Source organism: Ahaetulla prasina, chromosome 1 (genome assembly GCF_028640845.1).
Source record: "Ahaetulla prasina isolate Xishuangbanna chromosome 1, ASM2864084v1, whole genome shotgun sequence".
Taxonomy (NCBI): Eukaryota; Metazoa; Chordata; class Lepidosauria; order Squamata; family Colubridae; genus Ahaetulla; species Ahaetulla prasina.
This window is the reverse complement of record NC_080539.1, coordinates 233,524,368-233,547,425: the sequence shown is the minus strand read 5'-3', so window position 1 is coordinate 233,547,425 and position 23,058 is coordinate 233,524,368. Positions and strand designations below refer to the sequence as shown.

At 40.6% G+C, this 23,058-nt stretch overlaps 1 long non-coding RNA gene across 1 annotated transcript in view; it reads left to right on the top strand.

Annotated features, from left to right (window-relative positions):
* Positions 1–23,058, top strand: part of LOC131203406 (uncharacterized) — a 62,046-nt gene that overhangs the window by 21,770 nt on the left and 17,218 nt on the right. Inside the window, exon 2 of the long non-coding RNA XR_009156368.1 lies at positions 22,368–22,425. This is a non-coding gene — a long non-coding RNA (uncharacterized LOC131203406). The remainder of the gene's footprint in view (positions 1–22,367; positions 22,426–23,058) is intronic.

Sequence of the window (23,058 nt, the reverse complement as noted above, 5' to 3'; positions counted from 1 at the left end):
GATAGAGATTAACGATTGCCATCAAAAGGTAGTTCAATCTTTAATATGCCACCAAAAGATTTCAGGCCAAATGAATGTCCAATAGCATTCTACCCCAAAATGACACCTTCTAACAAAATCTACCATTGGGTCTTTTTTGATGTCTCAATGGCTCAAGAAAAATGTGCTCACAGGAGATTATTCTATAGAGAATTTTTACCCATGCATGGTCCATGCTAGGATAGAATGGCTCATTTCAGTGAACAGACAAATGAAAAAACACAATGCCTACATTCAAGATTAGTCATGTCATTTCAACAATGAAATTCTCCAACTGTTCCCCTGTATTGTAGGACAACCCGTAACCCATAAATTAAATGTTTGCCTTTTGTATGGTAGTGAACATTATGCTGTAGCCAATGCTAAAGGACTGAACAACCAGTCCAGCTGATTCTTGTACATAGAATGGAAAGGGGTAGGATCTTGGATAGTCCCAAAGGTGCTTTTTCAAAAGGCAGCTTGACTTTCTTTGTTTTTTCTTGAAGACGTTTCACTTCTCATCCAAGAAGCTTCTTTGGGACAACCATGACCTGGATGACTGAGAATCTCCATAGACATATCTTGGATAGTATTTGAAGCATTCAAACATTCTGGATTCACCATATTTGGAATTGAATTCCAACTCATCTTAGGTCAGATAGCATCCTGACAGTGATGGATCTTCTAAGACATCAATGATAAGCTTGATTGGTTTGCATCAAACTATTCTGCTGAGGGGTCAAGCATCTTCTTGAATAATAACCAAGTCACTGTTTGGCACTTCGCTGGCTGGAATCTAGTTAGTTCTATGGTTGCACCTTCCACAGCCTAATAGCCTAAATTCTATGGATCCACTTGGTTTGTCTAAATTGAATGGATATTCCCATTATCAAAAACTTCTTGGATAAAACATATCAGAATGAAGCAAAATGTTGTGAAGAACCATGCCAAATGTGCATCTGTATTAAGCAGAACTATAGTATATTGCTTGCTTTTCAGTGTCCTAAATTTGCCAAAGATAATTAGAATCAAAGAAATCTTTAATAAATAATGCCAAACTTCATTAAAGGATGCCTCTCCTTATATGCACTATTTAGCAATAAATAGAAATAAATCTTTAAATATCACACACACACAGTGGCAGACATACAGTATAGATGTATGTATGTGTATATATAATTTTTACTATTAATTTGCAAAAGAGAACATATAATTATGGAACATTCTTGCACATTGCAGATTGTGTAGAAAAGTTACTAAAACATCAAGTTAATTTTTACCAGAAACATAAAATCCTGTATGCAATATATTGTAGACTAATGGGATGTCTTCTTAGGAGAACAGACTTTTTCCCCGTTTTATTAATAGTAGGAGGGCAAAAGCGGTCACATCCTGTGTCATGTTTTCCTTTATTTATCCCAAAAGAAAACACATTTTCTGCCAAAAGAAAGAAAGAGAAGGAAAGTGAATACCTTTCTTCATACCAACTTGCTGGAATATGTCAAAGCCTTTCTTCTAGCAAAGCAGAGGTGCATTTAACTGAAATTAATTTTATTTTTCGGGGGGGGGGGGGAAATACCAACACAAATGGATGGATGGCCAGACAAATGCAATATCTATGCATACATGTTAGGTTTTATGCAAGCTTTGGCATCAAAACCAGAAAGGTGCTTCAGAACAGCATGAGCACATATAGCTCCTATCTGCCACTCCTTAAAGGCCATGAGTCTGGACCATTCTGTCCACAGGGGGCAGCCATGCCTTTAAGAAAGAGACACCTAGTTCTGAAAGGTGCCATGGTGGCACAGTCATTAGAATGCAGTATTGCAGGCTAATTCTGCCAAATACCAACAGTTTGATCCTGACTGGCTCAAGTTTGACTCAGCCTTTCATCTTTCCAAGGTCAGTAAAATGAGGACCCAGATTGTTGAGGGCAATATGCTTACTCTGTAAAATGCTTAGAGAGGGCTGTAAAAGCACTATGAAGTGGTATATAAGTCTAAGCGCTAAGTGCTATTACTATTGCTCTGTGAACACCTCCACACATAGACTGAGACGCATCATTCCTTTTGAAGACTTGCATTGCCCTAATGCTCTTTTTTGTGATGGTGGATCTTAACCATTCCTTGAATCATAAAGGTTTAGCACAGGGGTCAGCAACCTCTGGCCCTGGAGCTGCATGTGGCTCTTTCATCCCTCTGCTGTGGCTCCCTTGCCTCTCAAAATATGTGTCACAACTGCCAATGTGTGACACCCGCCGGCACACAATTTATTCAGCTTTTCTACCCCGATAGGCCAACCATAGACAAATCCAAGAAAAGAAGAGTTTCAGAAGAAAACAGAACATTTAATTCAACTACATATGCTAGATTTGTGGCCGCTCAGGGAATAGTCAGGCATGGGAAGGGTTTTGTGGGTCCCTGTGTTTTCTTTTCTTTGGGAAATGGGTCCAAATGGCTCTTTGAGTGTTTAAGATTGCTGAACCTTGATTTAGCAGGAAATAATTGGGGGGGGGGTTTGACCACCAAATAATAAGAAAGTATTAGTGTACAGAAAATGACGGTGATTGCCTTGATATATTATTGTTCCTTATTTGTCATGACTTTAAAGAAGAGATTTAAATTTCAATAGAGAGAGTTTTGTTATGTCCAATAAAATATGGGAGAAAAATTAAGCCTGCATGCCAATATCTTCTCACAAAAGTCAACTTCTGATATTGAGCACAGGTATGTCAGGAGTAAGGTTTGCATTGCAGCATCAAGATCCATGGTTTTTTTCACACCTCATCGATTTTTAGAATAGAATAGAATTTTGTATTGGCCAAGTGCGATTGGACACACAAGGAATTTTTCTTGGTGCATATGCTATTAGAGTACATAAAATAAAAGATTTGTTCATCAACAATTCTAAGATTCAACACTTAATGATAGTCATAGGGTACAAATAAGCAATCAGGAAACAATATCAATATAAACCGTAAGGATACAAGCAACAAAGTTACAGTCATACAGTTATAAGTGGAAGGAGATGAGTGAGGGGAACGATGAGAAGATTAATAGTAGTGTAGATTTAGTAAATAGTTTGACAGTGTTGAGGGAATTTTTTGTTTAGCAGAGTGATGGCATTTAGGAAGAAACTCTTCTTGTGTCTAGTTGTTCTGGGATGAGGAATTGGAAGGACAACTTCAGAAGTTCTTTGATGTCACCAAGGTTGGGAGGGAGCAAGATGAAAAACTTTCTTCAGCTGGTTGTTTTTCTTCAAAGAAACTCCTTGGACACCTGCTTTCCTCTGTAGTTCGCCTTCTGGTACTCTTCTCCTTGGGAGCTCCCAAGCCCTTCTACTTGAGAATTCACAAAATAGCTCTGCAACTGTGTGCCATGAGGCTGGCTGAATCTGAAAGCTGAACCACATCCAGTTTAATTCTGGCTCACTGCTGTATAGTTGAAGCCAGAGTAAAACCAGTTTCTTTCTTCTTCTTCTTTTTTATACTGTTCTGTAGAAATTGTGAGCAGCCTGTTTTTCAGTTCAGAAACTCCTGCCTCCCTGGTTTCAGCCACTCTAGCAGATCTTTCAAAAGGAAGGGTGGCTTGATGCTTGTTCAGTTCCACCTCATAGAAACTACTCAGATTTTTATTTTTATTTTTTTGCCTCAACTCACAAAAAAACACACTCAAAATGAATTTAAGATGAGGATTGGGGTGTAGGTTGTGTAAGCAAATGATTTTATTTCCATCATCAATTGAGCGGGAAAGAGGGAAATTGAGTTACAAATTGAGATTTTAGGGACAGACAGTGATCAGTTGCTCCTTGTTCTCAGGGTTTCAGGTCAGCAGATAGAAGATGTTTGGGGTTATCTCTGGAATTTGTGAATGCCAGCAGGATATAAATACAACAGACAGATCAGTGTGGAGCTGTCCTCTATTTGTCTCTGTTTTCTCTCCCTCCATCTTCTTATTTGCATTGACATACAGGTATTTTTCCTCTCCTTCCCTGCACATTTGCAAGAGTTTTTAGAAAAAAAGTTGCAATTCTACTGGTATCTTCATTTCTCCAGAAACATTCTAGGGAAGGAACAAGTGACAAAGGAAAGGAAAGGAAAGGAAAGGAAAGGAAAGGAAAGGAAAGGAAAGGAAAGGAAAGAGGGAGGGAGGGAGGGAGGGAGGGAGGGAGGGAGGGAGGGAGGAAGGAAGAGAAAAAGAAAAGAAGGAAGGAAGGGCTATAGAAGAGAGAGAGAGAGAGAGAAAAGTAAGTTCTTCTCACACAGAGATTTCATACAGTTCAAATCCTCATACAGGACAGACAAATAGATCTTTTGCATGTTGTAATTATCTCTTAACCCATAACTGCCATACCTAAAGATCTTGGATGTTAAAGCAAGATAATTCCATTCATTCATTTTTAGCAGTATCTTCATATGAAAATTAAAAATAAGCTTGCTGCCTCATTTTGCCTGGAGATCATTCACTAAGCATTTTGATGAGGTTTCCTGCTTCATGGTATAAATATTGTTGTCAGCCTCTATCTGAAGCATTCAGAGGCCTAGCTGAGATGAGACAGCATATGGGCACCCCTATCTTTCTAGGGCAGCTTTCCGATTACTATAAATGGCCCAAATTGCCTCTCTCCCTTCCTCACGTTTCTTTTTAAAGGAAAAGCTTCGCCTCAATTTGTTGTTTTCTAGGTCCAGCTTCTGGTCTGGCTAATATGTTGCTATTGTTCAAGAGAACTGCCTGAGGAATGCAAAAAGTTAAGAACATATTACTTTACCAAACATGTTATTGTTCATAGAGAGCACATGCCTCCTTCATGTTTAAGTTTAACATATTTTTCCACCATATTCCTATTAATATCTCAAAACAGTTTATAAATAAGGAGAATAAACAGATTTAAACAAAATTGCAGTGCATGAAAAACTCTTGGGGTAAAACTTCCACATTAAAAAGGTGGCAAAAAGGCTAGCTATATACATTTTAACTTATTTAGGTGACTGTACCTACTCAATCAATTCTGTTATATCCTGTGTGTGTGTGTGTGTTTAAGCATTGGATACAATCAGATTTTTTTGTCAATTGCTTTGCAAAGGGAGATGAGGCCGTATTGATGTAAGGTTTACTAAGTAGAGTACTAAGTAGATAATACATCCACCTAGAGAGCTCTACTGTGATTCTTTGTGTTTGACTCAAGATTTTAGGGCAGAGCCCATAATTTCTCTTTTTCAGAATCTCAACTCTCTGGAGAGGTGGGTTTGGAGATGGTGAATGGTTCAAATTCCTCCAGGAAACACCAGTCACTTCACCTGAGAGTGCCTTGTACATCTGCATCCTCTCCCAGTGATTAAAACCAGGACAGGACAATTGCAGCCTGGTTCAACTTCCTTTCACAATCTCTTTGCAAAGTCTTTCCCTGGTAGGCTATCATGTCGAAAAAACAAATATGAGAGTGAGAATGTGGGGGGGGGGGGAAAGAAAGAAAGAGGTTTGCTAAAAGAACAAGGAAGCCCTACCTGTGTTTGTCTTTGGCCATGTTGGACTTGCTTTAAACCTACTCACCACTACTTCTCTTCCTTCCATGCATTCCATCCATGTCAGATTCAAGATTGTTCACCTGTGAGACTTCAGTCTTTGTTCCATCCATTTTAGGATGAATCATACCACACACTCAAGTTGATGTGCTGTGTCTATCACAGAGATAGGCTGCATTTTCTCTCTCATGTGTATCTGAATCTTGTTCTACACTTAGGGCAACTTAGAATCACTGAGTTACAAGTAGGCCTTGACTTATGACCAGTTTTTCAATAACTGTTCAAAGTTACAATATAGACTTTAAAAAAGCTACTTATTGCCTGTCTTTGAAGTTATGACTGCTGCAAACATACCCCTGCAGTCACCTGACTGCATTTCAAGCACTGCTCAGCTGTCTTTCATTACATTACTGCAATTTTTGATTTATTTATTATTTGCCATTTGCTGGGAAAAAATAACAAACGGGGGGCTTATTAGATATTCTTAATTCACTTAACTACTGCAGTGACTCATTGTAAAAACGGTCATAAAATCAAGTCTGGTCATGTGGAGCTTCACTTACAAGCTCAATAACTGGATTTAAAAAATATTCTGAGGGTTATTAGGCTTCTTACTTACTGAAGTAGGGCAGCTTCACTCACCATTTTTAAAAAAAATCTTACTGTAACCATCCTCTTCCATAACATCAGGAAGATAGTTGATTTCTGGCTCCTCACCTATTGCTTTAGTTTTATATGATATTACTTTATTGGTCTTAAACAAGGTAAGTTGCCCATAATAATCATGAGATGGGTGATAAAGAAAGAAAGAAAGAAAGAAAGAAAGAAAGAAAGAAAGAAAGAAAGAAAGAAAGAAAGAAAGAAAAGAAAGAAAGAAACTATACAATATTTCCCAGGTATGTGGACTACAACTTCCAGAATTTTTAGCAATAGCCACCATCTGGCTGGGGAATTCTGGAAGCTGAAGTCCACAAACCACAAAGATGCCTAGATTGTTGTGCTAGACCAATCTTCACACCCTCTTTGTGCTACCCAACTGGCTTTCATGGCTTACGCAAGACTTGAACTCACAGTATCCCATTTTCTAGTCTGGTGCCTTTACCACCAAACAGGCTCTCTTAATCTTCCCATGGGTTGTTTTGTGAGAAAACAAACCCTTTCCAACCTCACTGCTGACCTAGTTATGTGACCTACTAGCCCTTTGAGTAAGGGCTAAAAGTGTTAAATCATCCACCACAGGGTGACCTTGGAGTAACCATTCTGCAACTCTTCTTTGTGACTCTCAGGATACCCATAATCATACTAACAGCTACATATCTGTGCTGCTGAATCCCAGGTGAATTGGAGATAGCAGTGAAGACAAACCAGAAAAACCTTTAATGCCATCTATTCCCATTGCCCCTAGACTGGGACTGTTCACTTGTGAATAGACACCAGAAAATGTATATATTTGTTGAATGATAGCACTTTGTCAGAGGATTAGGCAGCATGGATAGACATGCCATAGCCCTGAGAAGAACTGGGGGATGCCTGTTTTATGCCCTGTACAGGAAAAAAAGAGTCTTCTTTAGTTAATTTGGTTCCATTTTGTCCCTCCCTGATTCTTTCTTTCAAGGCAGGTTTTACTTCCATTTTCCTATGTTCCATTGATGTCATTTCATTCCATCGCTGTAAATTACTGGCTCTAAAAATGCTGACTCAAGCAGTGGGTTACAGCTCTTGAAGAAATGAATCCCACATTATGTCAAAGTGCTTCGGCAGCAGTTTACCTTGTGTCCCTCAACGTGAGTCATTGTCACACATTTTGAAGGCCAGACGAACACGACTGAAATCTTCAGGGCGTCAGCTTTTCTTCTTCTTCTCCTCTCTCTCTCTCTCTGTTTGCAGCTTTTGTGGGTGGGCCGAGAATGTGGTTAGGTAACTTCAGCTGAATTCTGTGAGTGTCAGCTGGTGATGTTAGGGGCTTGTGACATTGTGCAATGGTCATAGACATGGAGCTGCATGTTGTAGCAGTAGCCTCAAATCAGTATGGTCAGGCTGCCTGTATCTCAGCAAACAGTGGAGCTGAGGATGTCATGTTTGATTTCCAAAAAACTCTTGAAGGGGAGAAGATGATTAAAGGCAGGAACTGAGTATGGAAGATTAAGCAGGCAGACCCAGGAGCTCAGAAAATAATGTTATTAAAAACATGGATGCGTGGAAATCCTCAGTCATTTTTGGGAACACCAGGTAGATTCATCTGGATGTCTGAGGTCAGGAAAGAAGGAAGGACGGAAGGATGGAAGGACAGAAGGAAGGAAGGAAGGAAGGGAGAGAGAGAGAGAGAGAAAGAGGGGGAAGAGAGAGAAAGAAAAAGAAAAAGAAAAAGAAAAAAAGAAAAAGAAAAAGAAAAAAAGACAGAGAGAGAGAGAGAGAAGGAAAGCAAGCAAGCAAGAAAGAAAGAAAGAAAGAAAGAAAGAGAGAGGGGGGGGGAAGGAAGGAAGAAAAAAGAAAAAGAGAGAAAGAAAAAGAAAAAGAAAAAAAGACAGACAGACAAACAGACAGACAGACAGACAGACAGAGAGAGAAGGAAAGCAAGCAAGCAAGCAAGCAAGCAAGAAAGCCCACTGACAGCTTTCATCTTTCACATATACGGAAATCAGTCATTTCTCTTTTTCTTTACTCCAGACACTCTCATGATTACCTTCTTTGCAGTTCTTCTTTGTTTCACGCTGAGAACACAAGTAAGTAAATAGTTCGAGCTAGGATGAAATGGTCACAGATGTTGCCGCCTGTTGCATGTTCCTTCTTTCCCTTTGGTTCCTGCAACACTTGTAAAAGTTAGCTAAAGCAAGAAGGAAATGATATTTGTACTTGCTCAATGCCAAGCACCAAGAAGTGTGTGGCATCCTTGGGCCAGCTGGCTCATTCATCTCAGGCTGAGCCCAGTTTTGTCAGAGGGAAGAAATATTCTTTCACAAATCTGCTTTGACACGGTGAAAATATTTTCAGCCACTCAGGGTGGCTATAAGATGCAGGAAGATGCCCTACTTCATTTCTGAAAACATAGGGAGGACGGGTGGAATTGCCAACTTTTCATTATTACAGATTTATGATGTGGGCAAAGTTTGTCAAGGTAGATCTTTATATACCTCCTTGTTTCAATATTGTTGATGGACTCCCCATTTCTGTCAATTGGCTCTTATGCAATGTGTTTGTTTGTGTGTGTGTGTATATAGACGCGCACACACACATACATTCATACATACATATATGTGTGTGTCTGTGTGTAAGTATGAATATGTGTGTATGTATACCTACATATATATACCTATACATACACACAGTTTTATATGTGTGTGTGTGTGTATTTCTGTTCCTGAATTCTGGCAAATGGAAGGGCACAGTTTATTGTTTGTTTATTCTTTCAAACCAGAATTATCATTCTTTGCTTCTGTATCTTCATCGCATTTTCAGTCCCGGGTGATTTTTAACCTTCAACTGAGAGCCTCTTTGCTGTAAATTTCCCACCACGCACTGCAAAATAAGTGAAACGAAACCATATTAGAAATATACTTCTGATTAAAAGTCCTCTTGCTCTTATTGGTTTTTTTTTTTTTCATCCTTTTGTGATTTCCTTCAGTTCCTTGTAAGAGCGCAGCTTCTGATTTTCAGGGATGTCAGATTTATAGGATTTCACTTCCTGGTTACCCAAGGGCATAGCAGGAGTCTAAACTGCCAGGTTAACCTAAGTATTCTTTTTATTGTTGGCATCATCTGAAACATCCCCATGACTGCATTCAGTAAAAGAAAAACTTGCACTTCTGAGATAGTACATTTGCCCGCACACATGTCTTAAGAACTTTGGGATCATTATGTCAGTATAATTAATCTGGAAACACATAGGTATTCACATGCAAGACTGATTTCATACACACAGGATAATTTAGAATTAGACAAAAGCAGGAGGTGATATTCAGAAGTGGTTTTATTTGATGCAGGCCACAAATCTCTCCAACTGCCCACCGGGTTTCCGGGCATTTCATCAGCCGAGGGCCCAAGGTAGGGGTGGAGGAGTAGCGGTCGTTATTAGAGAGAGTCTGGAGCCGATGGAGACCACTGTTCCTCAGATAGCCGGTTGTGAACCCCTTTACGTGAAGTGGGGGCGTAGGATGCAGGTGGGCTTGTTGATCACGTACCTGGCTCCTTGCTGCGTGGCAACAGCCCTGCCCGAGTTGCTGGAGTTGATAGCCGGGATGGCAGTTGATACCCCTAGGCTTATGGTCATGGGGGATTTCAACTTGCCATCAGCCGGTGTGTCGTCGACAGCGGCTCGGGAGTTCATGGCCTCCATGACGGCCATGGACCTGACCCAACTAATTGAGGGCCCCACCCACGTGGGGGGAAGCACACTGGATCTGATTTTTGTCTCTGGACAGTGGTTGAGTGATCTGCAAGTATGAGAATTAGTCATTGAACCTTTGTCATGGTCAGACTACTCTCTCCTTCGTCTGGACTTTCGGACCGTTGCTCAACACCGCAAGGAGTCGGGACCAATGCGTTGGTTCCGTCCCAGGCGACTGATGGACCCGGAGAGGTTCCTGATGGAGCTTGGGCTGTTCCCTGGCGACCTGGCCCACGACTCGGCCGAGGAGCTTGTTGCGGCCTGGGAACAGGCCGCGGTGGGCGCTTTGGATCGAGTCGTGCCTTTGCGGCTTCTGACCTGGCGTAGGTCTCAACCAGCTCCTTGGTTTTCCGAGGAGCTGAGGGAGATGAAGCGCCGGAGAAGACGCCTAGAGAGCGCGTGGAGGTTCAGCCGTTCCGAGGCTGACCGAATACTAGTTAGGTCTTTTACTCAGACCTATCTGGTGGCATTGAGGGAGGCCAAGCGGGCCTATGTCTCTACCCTCATTGCGTCAGCAGAGAACCGCCCAGCCTTCCTGTTTAGGGTGACTCGCTCCCTCCTTCATCAGGAGGGTGGCGATGATCCCTTACAGGGTTGTGCTGAGGATTTCAGCAGGTATCTGTTTGACAAAATCGCTCAGCTTCGGGACGGTTTGGACCAAAATTGGGTAGTTCCGGGCGAGGAGACAGAGGCTAGTCTTGTTGAGACCATCTGGGAGGAGTTTGATCCTGTGGCTCCCGAGGACATGGACAGGTTGCTGGGGCGGCTGAATGCCACCACATGTTTATTGGACCCGTGTCCCTCCTGGCTGGTGCTGGCCACCCGGGAGGTTACACGAGGCTGGCTCCAGGGGATTGTCAACACTTCTTTGAGGGAGGGTGTTGTTCCCACCGCCTTGAAAGAGGCAGTGGTGAGGCCTCTCCTCAAGAAGCCTTCCCTGGACCCAGCTGTTTTGGGCAACTACCGTCCAGTCTCCAACCTTCGCTTTGTGGCGAAGGTTGTTGAGAGTGTGGTGGCACATCAGTTACCCCAGTACCTGGATGAATCTGTCTATCTGGACCCGTTCCAGTCCGGCTTCTGACTCGGGTACAGCACGGAGACAGCTTTGGTCACGTTGGTGGATGACCTCTGGAGGGCCCGGGATAGGGGTTATTCCTCTGCCCTGGTTCTCCTAGATCTCTCAGCGGCTTTTGATACCATCGGCCATGGTATCCTGCTGCAACGGTTGGAGGGACTGGGAGTGGGAGGCACTGTGTTTCGGTGGTTCTCATCCTATCTCTCCGACCGATCGCAGACGGTGTTGGCAGGGAGGCAGAGATCGACTTCGAAGCGCCTCCTTTGTGGGGTGCCACAGGGGTCGGTTCTCTCGCCTCTCCTGTTCAACATCTACATGAAGCCGCTGGGTGAGGTCATCAGTGGTTTTGGGGTGAGTTACCAACTGTACGCGGATGACACCCAGCTGTACATTTCCACCCCTGACCACCCCAATGAAGCTGTCGAAGTGCTGTCTCGGTGTTTGGAGGCCGTATGGGTCTGGATGGGGAGAAACAGGCTCAAACTCAACCCCTCCAAGACTGAGTGGCTGTGCAACTGCGGCTGACTGTTGGGGGCGAGTCATTGGCCCCGATGGAGAGGGTGTGCAATCTGGGTGTTCTCCTGGATGGACGGTTGTCTTTTGAAGAACACTTGGCGACCGTCTCCAGGAGAGCTTTTTACCAGGTTCGCCTGGTCCGCCAGTTGCGCCCCTTTCTAGACCTGGATGCCTTATGCACAGTCACTCACGCCCTCGTCACTTCTCGCCTGGACTACTGCAATGCTCTCTACATGGGGCTCCCCTTGAGGTGCACCCGGAGACTACAGTTGGTTCAGAATGCGGCCGCGCGGGTGATAGAGGGAGCCACTCATGGCTCCCATATAACACCGATCCTGCGCAGGCTGCACTGGCTACCTGTGGTTTTCCGAGTGCACTTCAAGGTGTTGGTTACCACCTTTAAAGCGCTCCATGGCATAGGACCGGGATACCTTTGGGACCGTCTTCTGTTACCACATGCCTCCCACCGGCCAGTATGCTCCCATAGAGAGGGTCCTCTCAGGGTGCCATCAGCCAAACAGTGTAGGCTGGCGACCCCCAGGGGGAGAGCCTTCTCTGTGGGCGTACCTACCCTCTGGAATGAGCTTCCCCCAGGACTTCGACAACTTCCTGACCTCCGGACCTTTCGCCGCGAGCTGAAGACATATCTATTCTTTCGAGCAGGACTGGCTTAAATAGGGTTTTTAAATATGAATTTTATTGGGGTTTATTTTTTATATTTTGTACGGTATTTTAAATTTAGGCTATTTTGAATAAGTTTTTTAAAATGTGTTTTATTGTAATATATTGTATTATTTTATTTGCCTGTTCACCGCCCTGAGTCCTTCGGGAGAAGGGCGGTGTAAAAATTAAATTATTATTATTATTATTATTATTATTATTATTATTATTATTATTATTATTATTATTATTATTATTAACTACATGGTGTCAGGATAGATGCTCTGCTTTGAAATAGTAGGTTTAGCAAAGTTGTAAGACTATCCAAAGATCTTATCTGGTATGTATGAACACTGAATGAAATGTTTGAATGATATTTGTTCTTTGTTCTTTATGAAACAGCACAAAATATTTTTATTAAATTGCACTGGCTTTCATGTCCTGGTTCAACATGACCATAAACCTAGACTCCTCAAATTCTCAATCCCTTATTATGTAGTAATAACAATAGCACTTAAACTTATATGCTGCTTTACAGTGCTTTACAGCCTTCTCTAACTGGTTTACAGAGTCCACATATTGCCCCCAACATTCTGGGTCCTCATTTTACCGACCTCAGAAAATGGAAGGCTGAGTCAACTTTGAGCTAGTCAGGATCGAACTCCTGCAAGTGAGCAGTGAGTTAGCCTACAATACTGCACTCTAACCACTGTGCCACCATGCCTCAATGTGTAACTCACCTAACTGCCATGTTTCCCTGAAAATAAGACCCCGTCTTATATATTTTTTGACACAAAAAAGGGCGCAAGGTCTTATTTTCGGGGGGGGGGGCAGTTCTTCCACTGACTCACCTTGCAGTAGCGGCACTAACAGCCCCGCCCAGTAGGAGCCTATTGTCGGCCCCCTTCTTCTGCAGCCGCTTGCTGCCACTTGCACGTGTTACCCCAACTCCTGTATCCCAGAGTGGGTGGGGTCTTCATTAGGGCTTATTTTGGGGGTAGGGCTTATAATGGGCGCACATGTAAAAAATCAAGCTAGGTCATATTTTCGGAGAAACATGATAGCAATAAATAAATATTTCATTGCAACCAAGCCTGAAGTTTTCCTCCCACATACACACACTAAGCACTTGCTTCTACTATTTCTGAGTTCTTCCTTGCCATATAATGTGCTGTCTCTTCTTCCTCCTATGCACTGATTAAGACCATATCTCACCATAGATGGTAAGAATGAATTTGGTCAGCAAACCGGTTATTCTGAAAGGATGCCATTTACAATCCAAAGTCTGCAGACTTTTCCAATCAAGGTTTGTATTTTGGCCTTTGAATAATTTTCTAAGGCAGTGGCCTCCAACCTTTTTGGGCATTAGGGACCAGTTCCATGGAGATACGTTTTTCAGTGGACCAGTGCTCCATGGGGTTGGGGGCCCCTGTTCTAAGGGGTGCATTCCAAACACTGCAAAAACTGGGTGAGACCAAAAAAAACTCTACTAGGTTTTAATTCTTTTCCATGTCAGTGTAATTAAAATTAAATATAACTAGTTGTGTATTTGATCATATTCCCTTGCTTTCATATTAATTTTTTTTTTATTTGATAGCAAATTTTGGAACCCTTGGGGAGATTATTTATTTATTTATTTTATTTATTTTATTTTTATTTTATTAAATTTCTATACCGCCCTTCTCCCGAAGGACTCAGGGCGGTGTACAGCCAGAATAAAAACACAGAATATATACAATTAAAAGAATTTAAAATGAACTATTACTAGTTCAAATGAACTAGATGTAGTTCAAATGAACTAGATGTAGATGTAGTTCAAATGAACTAGATGTACTTATGGCTTCTGGAACTATGTCATCCTTAATGTCAGTTTCTTTATTACTCACACAGAGCTAGACAGCATTCTGCTGAAGATGCTCTTGCTTTAACTTCTATGCATAAAGCAGGATTTGGATTAAATGTCATATATAAACTTCTTCCAGTTCCCTGAGTTTTCAAATAATGGTGGCAGAATGATTCTGGTTCTTTGAAGGAACCCTGGGAATTTTCTATCTTTGGAGAGAATGACAACTAAGGTCTGCAATGTTTATATTCCTATTAAAGGCACGATTTGATATTTGTCTCTTATTAAAGTGTTTAGAATAAATCAATACAACCATGGCCAGAGCAATTGAATTGCGTTAGGTTGAGTCTTAATAAATTGTTTATGGATTGTGGATTGTTTGCGTTGTGGGTTTGTGGATTGTTTGCTTTCAATTTAGTTTTTTAAATCCACAAGTTATATTATAAACATGTGCTTTTAAGGGTTGATTTAAAAATAAAAGAATTAGCTTGGTGCCATTTCTATAATGGGGAAAGTTCTCATGTCAAGAGGCTTCCTTAGCTGCTGAACTAACGACAACTGGTACTCTGATCCTAGAGAAATCTGTTGTAACAATTGTGCATGGAGTCCATGGTGTGATACTGACAGATAGTATTGTACCAAAATAAGATAGAAGTAGTCCTTGCCTAATGATCGTTCATTTCGCAACCATTCAAAATCACAACAGTGCAGAATAATGTGATTTACAACTGGTTCTTGCACTTATGACCATTGCAACAGCCCCATGGACATGTGATCAAAATTTGCAGGCTTGGCAACCACCATGTATTTACAATGGTTGCAGTGTTCCAGGATCATGTGATCACTACTTACAACCTTTCCAGATGACGTCTGACAAGTAAAGTCAATGGGAAAAACTGGCTTCATTGAACAGCTGTGGCAAAAAGGTTGTAAAATCAGAATAGAATAGAATAGAATTTTATTGGACAAGTGTGATTGGACACACAAGGAATTTGTCTTGGTGCATATGCTCTTAGTGTGCATAAAAGAAAAGATACCTTCATCAAGGTACAACATTTACAACACAATTGATGGTCAATATATCAATATAAATCATAAGGATTGCCAGCAACAAGTTATAGTCATTCAGTCATAAGTGGAAAGAGATTGGTGATGGGAACTATGAAACGATTAATAGTAGTGCAGATTTAGTAAATAGTCTGACAGTGTTGAGGGAATTATTTGTTTAGCAGAGTGATGGCCTTTGGGAAAAAACTGTTCTTGTGTCTAGTTGTTCTATTGTGCAGTGCTCTATAGCGTCGTTTTGAGGGTAGGAGTTGAAACAGTTTATGTCCAGGATGCGAGGGGTCTGTAAATATTTTCACGGCCCTCTTCTTGATTCGTGCAGCATACAGGTCCTCAATGGAAGGCAGGTTGGTAGCAATTATTTTTTCTGCAGTTCTAATTATCCTCTGAAGTCTGTGTTTTTCTTGTTGGGTTGCAGAACCGAACCAGACAGTTATAGAGGTGCAAATGACTCACATAACAACTGCCTTGCTTAGCAACAGAAATTCTGGTCTCAGTTGTGGTCTTCAATCTAGAACATCCTGTAACAAGTACTACTACTGAGCTACATGTTAAAGGAGTATGTGCAAAGGAGATTTATGTTAACATGAGGATTGTGTCTTCATCTAATGGCATAAACTGCATACAGAAACAAATTGTGTATGAAATAAATAGCAATAGCACTTAGACTTCATAGTGCTTTACAGCCCTCTCTGAAAATTTTACAGAGTCAGCCTATTGCTCCCAACAATCTGGATCCTCATTTTATCGACCTCGAAAGGATGGAAGGCTGAGTCAACCTTGAACCATTCAGGATCGAACTCCTGGCAGTGGGCAGAATCAGCCTGCAATACTGTGCAATACTTGGTGCATTACTGCACCAAGACAAAATAACATAGGTGTTGGGACAGAAACATAATTGCAGTTACAATCATGAAGCTTGTGACTTCCCAAATTCTACATAACAAAGTTGACCATTCTGGATTTTACGTTAAGCTTGCCTGCCTTCTTTAGATTTCCAATGAAATCAGTCCCAGTTCCAAAAGCTACTGAAGAATAGGATGAAAGAAAGACATTATGTAGCCATTTTTAAAAGCATACAATATGATTTGTAGTAATATTCCAGCAATATTTTGTTTTCATTTCCTGGGCATCTTTTTGAAAGAATGCAGATTGGTCAAAACACACTTTTAATTCTTTTGTTTTCACTTTTCCTTCTTTGAACAGAAAGAGGAGTGGGAAAATAGGAGCTGCCTCATTAATTTCGACAGAGCTAAGTCTAACACAACCTTCCAGAAGCCAATTTTGGTTATTTTGGTCCCATAAAGGCTATTTGTGTTTGTTTATGTTTATGTTTATGTTTATTCAATTTCTATACCGCCCTTCTCCCAAAGGACTCAGGGCGGTTTACAGCCAACTAAGAACAACAAATACAAAAATTAAAAACAGATTTTAAAAAATAATTTAGATAGAATAGAATAAAATAGAATAGAATTTTTTATTGGCCAAGTGTGATTGGGCACACAAGGAATTTGTCTTGGTGCATATGCTCTCAGTGTACATAAAATAAAAGATACATTCATCAAGGTACAACATTTACAACACAAATATACTAAACACTATTAAAATCCCCATTAAAACTATTAGGCCAGTCCTGCCAAATAGTTTTGTTCTAGATGTGATTAGTCTACACTCAAATAACTAATGATATGACTGGCCCTAGGAATAAAATAACCAGCATCTTTTCACTGGGAATTAGAAAATAAGATAAAGATATATATTTCTGTGCATATGGTATATGTGCATGCAATTATGCGCCTATGACTCAAGCAAGAGGGGTTTATTCCAGAATCTGTTTGAAAGCCTGTAGAATCCAAGTGAAGGATCCTGTTGTGGCCTGTCAGCCGCCAGTCCCTCCTGCAGCCAAATCAGAGGAGGAGGAGCCATGGGAGTCAGGGTCAGCATCAAGTCAATCTGAGAGCTCCTTTTGGGAAGAGGGAATGGAGGTGGCAGAGAGAGAGAGAGACAGAGACAGAGACAGAGACAGAGACAGAGAAGGAGCCTGGGCTGTCAGTCAGCCCTCAGATGGAGAGTCAACAGCCCCCAGGTCTGGAGATAGTTGAGGAGGAACAGCTGGGTCCAGTGCCTGACGTGCAGCTGCGCAGAAGGCAGAGAAGAGGAGAGCAGTGGAAATCCGTGGGCCGATCCTTGGGAAGGAAGAGCTACCGCTGCTAGTGAAGCCCCACCCTAGCTTTGGGGGTAAAAGGCAGGGGGCGGAGATGAATAGATGTGGCAGACAACTATTCATCTTCCAGCCGGATGGGCTTGTTAGCCTGCAGTGAGAGAGAAACTTTTGGCCAGGGTTGCTGGCGCTCCTAATAAAGGAATCTTTGAGTTAACTTCAAAGGGTTTGTCATGTTTGGGGATCTGGGTCAGAACAGATGCATTTTATCCTTAATAGAAATCAGAGAAAAATTAAAAGAAATGTTTTAAATGAATGTATGTTGAAACATAAGAAGCCCAATCAATCCAGGGACTATTTGAAACCAAAATGTTTATGTTTAGCTATTTTATTGCAGCACTTAAATGCTAAGTGTCTTAGAATTTGGATGTATTGGAGTTGTGGTTAGTGCTGTAAATTGACACTGGTTTCATATTGGTTTGGGACTGTTATTTTTCAGTTGGTCAATTTAGAAACTTGTTTTATAATTTGGTATGATACATTATTCACTTATGCCTTAAACCATGGTATAGATAGATGTTTATTTATTGTGGAGAACATATCTTGATTTTCTTACAGTTTGGCACTTAAAATCTTATTGATAAAGCTGCCTTAACATACTTAAAACAAATGTTCTTTTGTCTTTCATTTTCCAGCGTAATGTTAGTTTCTCTTCATAGCACATGTTCTACAACTTTCCATTCTGCCATTCTGTTTATTTGTAGTGAATTTTTCCATTCCTATCTAATGAGCGTCCTTTTGGGCATTTATTTGAACATGCGTTTGCTACACCACCATTCCAAGCACATTTATTTGAAGTTTGTCACATATGCATAGGATCACACAACTCAGGTAAACACAGCTGTGTTTGAAACTGTGCCATTGCAGATTTTAAGTCCATGACTTTGGTAAGTGGACGGTGAAGTTGTGGTGTTTTAAATGTCATCAACCACTTAAAGCAAAGCCTGCAAACATGGTGTTTCTTGCATACACACACACGTATACACAAACACATATGCATATACAAACACTTGGCTGAACAAACACATGGGTTTTATTATTGGTTGGAAATCTTTTACACTTGATGTACATGGAGGAGTTAGTTAGATTAATAAAATATTCCCCAAGAGTGTCATATTTTCCCCTCTGAGTTAAATATAGTCACATCTGCAATGCTATGTTCACTTATAATGATTTTACTATGTCTAGCTGAGAAATAGCTTTACCTATAAGACAAGTACTTTTCTTTCTTTCTTTTTTCTTTGAATTTTTTTGATTTTTTTTAAAAAAACAAGTACTTATTTTTCAGATAAATTTATTCCAAACATCAATATTTCAAAAGGATTCCACCAACAATATATTTTCACTTAATTCCTATGCAATGGAATATTAGCTAGTTGGTTTTTTGCTAATGTAAGCCACAAATGTGTAATCTTTTCCTAAAATGGTCTAATATTTGTACTTTTAAAAGCTGTTTATATATCTCTTAATATAAAAGCAAAAAGTCCAGAACTGCTCTGACATTATATGTAGCTTCAATCTGAGTATGTTCAAAAGATACCCATGAGAAATGTGGTTAACTTTCTGCCTTATCCAGTCCCAATCTGCTGATCAACTTTGTCCCATCAAAGTAACCTTGAGCTTCACCAAATGTTTGCTACTACTTCCCAGCAAATAATTGGGTTAAGGAAGCTAAGACTAAAAGGAGAAAGAGCAAGATACTAAAAATATTAAAGAGAAGACCACCAAGAAATAATTATGAAGCAGGGGTCTTCTCATCTTCATTTTTTGCAAACATCTTAAGTAGCGGGTCTTATTTTCTTTTGGGCCCCAAAATTAAGCACTAGGCTTATTTTCTGGGGGTGTCTTATTTTTTTCCCATGTACGGAAGGACCACTTCTTCTGCTTGTTCATGGTGGGGCAGGAGGCCATGCGGTGGGGCCACCACCACAAGATGGGGGTTGGAACTGTCCCATGCGCCCCACACTGGTCTACCTCAGGGCCTCCAAAACCAGGCCATCCATGTCCTGACACCTGCCTCGTGACCACAGCACCAGCTCACCACTCAGCCTCCTGCTCCGTTGCGGCTGCGAGCAAGCAGGTATTGGGGTGTGGATGACCTGGCTGTGAGGGCCTTGAGGTACGCTGGTGCGGGGCGCATAGGGCAGATCCACACACACACACATGCATCACCTTGTGAGCAACCAGATGGAATGAGCAGGTGGGCAGCGATGCAGGTTCTTAAGTAGGGCTTATTTTGGGGGGATAGGGTTTATATTAGGCGCACATGTAAAACATGCTAGGGCTTATTTTGGGATAGGTCTTATTTTCAGGGAAACAGGGTATTCTTGACACATGGTTATTTTTCTTTCTTTTCTCTCTCTCTCTCACCAGTCTCTTTCTTCAACACATGCTTCTTATAGCTTGATATTTATACCTGAATATCTGTTGCTTTCAATAGAAGAGAATAGTTGCAGCTTAGGATTGGAACTGACGGGGTGGTCCTTGGTGCTTTCTCAGTTTGGTTATCTGCTTGCAGGCATTTCATTACCCAACTAGACAGCATCATCACTGCTGATGTTACTTAGTTGGGTAATGAAATGTTTGCAAGAAAGCAACCAAATTCACGGAACACCAAGGATCTCATATCTGTTGCTTTCATCTATCCTGAAGAAAATCTTGATTAGACTGTTGTAATCATACTTTTGAGCCCTAGAACTGAGCAGGAGGCAGAACTCTAAAACAATACTGTGTCATAATAGCATTCTTTCCTGCAGCTGTTATGATGAGCAGAATCACAAGAAGAACTGGTTGTCTTCTCAAGAGTGGAATAGTTTAGCACGGTGAACTAAATGGCTCCCCCATGACAAGTAGTGTTGATATTTGCTTCCCCTTGCTTTGAATCAGATGATGTAGCAGATGAAGCCCAGGAAAATTAGGGCAAGTAAATAATTATTATAAATGATTGCTTAATTAATGAAGTTTGATTGCACAGGATGTTAATATAGTCAGCAGATGCCGGTGTTTTTTATTATTATTATTACTTTATTTAGATTTATACTCTATCTTTCAGAAGTGTAGGGCCCTTTTCCCATTTTTCTCTCAACAATAATGTATCAGGAAAGTTAGGCTGAGCATAAATATCTAGCCAGGTTTCTCAGTGAACTTCTCTAGTTGGAAGTGCAATTGATCCTGGGATTTTCCAGCCTTAGTTATTAATTTTTCTGTGTACTAGCTGTTGTTGCATGGAAATCTTGTGGATTTAATAAAACAATCAATTTGAGAACTATCTAAGAAATACATGACAGGTCTCTGAAATTAATCAAAGCAAGACAAGGGGAGATGTTTCACTTTGTACCTGCTATTTACACAAAATGAGGAAATGGGGCCTGGTTGATTTTTCTCATTCTTAACAGAGATCAAGCAGGGACAGATTTTGAGTACAACTTTCAGACAGAAAGGAAGTAGATCCCATGCATTCTTCCATCTTTCAGTCATCTCTAACCTACCAGTTTCCAGATTTGTTGGAATTGCTTTCCAAAATTCTCCAAGAATTTGGTTTTCTCAATCTCAGTGCTTGTGAAGGACATAAAATTAAGAGAGGTTGGTTTCTATTATGAATTAATCCACAAGGAATGTGCCATTAATCTGATTGAGCTGCTTCAGAAGAGAGGTGTGTTGAACACTTTCCAAAGGAAAGTGTTTCTTTCCTAGTAGTTAGACACAAGTGTCTCATGTTTGGAAGAATCTTGGTAGCCATTTATAAGAGAACATTTGTATTCCACAGAAACAACAGATAATAACTGTTCTGAAAGTCAACAAGCCTTCATCCTTGATGAGGGTTATAGCTAGCCTTGTTTGAAACAAAAGCAGCAAATATTTTAAAGAAAATAGTATGGTATGAATGATCACTCTTCTTTCTTTCAACTTGGATCTGAATTTCTCAGCTGCTCTACATTTTTGGGATTTCATTGGACCATTTCCCACATTATAAACCTACATCAGTTTTATTCATGTTTATTCCTAAGCCTACTCTCAAGGAACTCTTGATACTAAAGAACCCATTCATATAGCCAGCAATGAGATTCAAATAATTTAACAACCATTTCTCTGCCCTAATGATTTCTTCCAAAAACCAATTCACCAAACTGCTCAGAAAGTTAACAACCGGTTCTCCCGAAGTGGTGCGAACTGGCTGAATCCCACCACTGCATATAGCTGTGCAATTCACAAGGTTACTTTAAGGGAGTAACTTTGTAAGTTACTCCCTTAAAGTTCAGTAAGTTCATGCAGTATCAGTCAATGTGTATCTGGAATGATGGACACAGTAAGTCTTCTGGATCCTCTGTATAAACCTTCTAAATATGCACTTTTAAATGTGCATTATATTCACCATGGCAGTTTTTTTCGAGAAGAGAGTTTTTAAAAAAAAAAAATTAATTGGAAGATAAATCCAACTTTTGTGAGCAACTCCAAACCATAAACTGGAGAAAGAACAGATTTGTTCTGATTTAATAATTTGATCTTTTCTCATATAAATTGGTTGAAAATCTTTCAAGGGATATACCGTGTTTTCCTGAAAATAAGACCCTGTCTTATACATTTTTTAAACTCTGAAATAAGTGTTTGGCCTTATTGCCATGCGCTCAAAAGCCCTATTGGGCTTATTATCAGGGGATGTCTTATTTTGGGGACAACAGGGTATGTGGGCTGCAGATTGCATGTTCTTGTTCTACAGGACTGAGTAGTAATGCCATATAAGCAACTGGATTCCTGGCTTTCCATTTTCTAGAAATCAGCTGCACATAACACCGAATAATTTATCCATGACTCGTTCCAGTTAGTTTCTCAGAATTTATGAGTCTTGAAATGTGATTGGGGTGTGGAGAGAAAGAGAAAGAGAGATGAACTGAGAAGACCTTGTAATCATCTAAATGGGTAGATATAGTTACGTTACAACTGAGCCTTTTGCTATTTGAAGAAATGCATCAAAACTCACTTCTTTCTCATCTCTGAAGATCCAAATCTGTACTAGTGAATGTTTTATGCCTTGGATTTTGAAGGTTTTTTTTTTTTAAATCCTAGGTGGTGAGGAGACATTATATTATTGCACTCTATATTCAGGAGCTGCACATTTGATAAGGTAATCTTCTTCTTCTTGTCTGTTACTTTTCACTTGGCAATTAGATTTAAGAAGCAGAATCCAAGTTTCCGATAAAAGTCATTATGTAAAATCCAAAAATGCATTCATATTGTGAATATTAAGGCCATCTTGTAAAAACTGCAAAATGAGCCTGGAAAATCATGGTTATTTTTGTTAGACCTTTATTTTAAGCTACCCTCCCCCCCTGCTTCCCCCCTCCCCCACCAGCTTTGCTGGTTGCAAATGAATGACATAGTGTAGTTTGCATTTCAATGGGGAAAGATAAGCTTCTTCCTCCTCCCAGAAAGAAGGGGAGTGAACACTATATTATTATAAATAACACTGAACAATGTCAAGCCTTTTTAGAAGTAGCTCTGCAATGATACCTAAAAGATATCTGACTGGGAATATTGGCTACAAACACACCATTCATATTTATGAGAAAGAAAGAAAGAAAGAAAGAAAGAAAGAAAGAAAAAGAAAGGAGGGAGAGAGGGAGGGAGGGAGGGAGGGAGGGAGGGAGGAAGAAAGGAAAGAAGGAAGGCTGGATGGCTCAGGATCTTACTAAGTCAAACAAGGTAAGGAAAGCTGGTGGAACACAACTTCTGGAATTCTCTCCAACCCTTATTACTA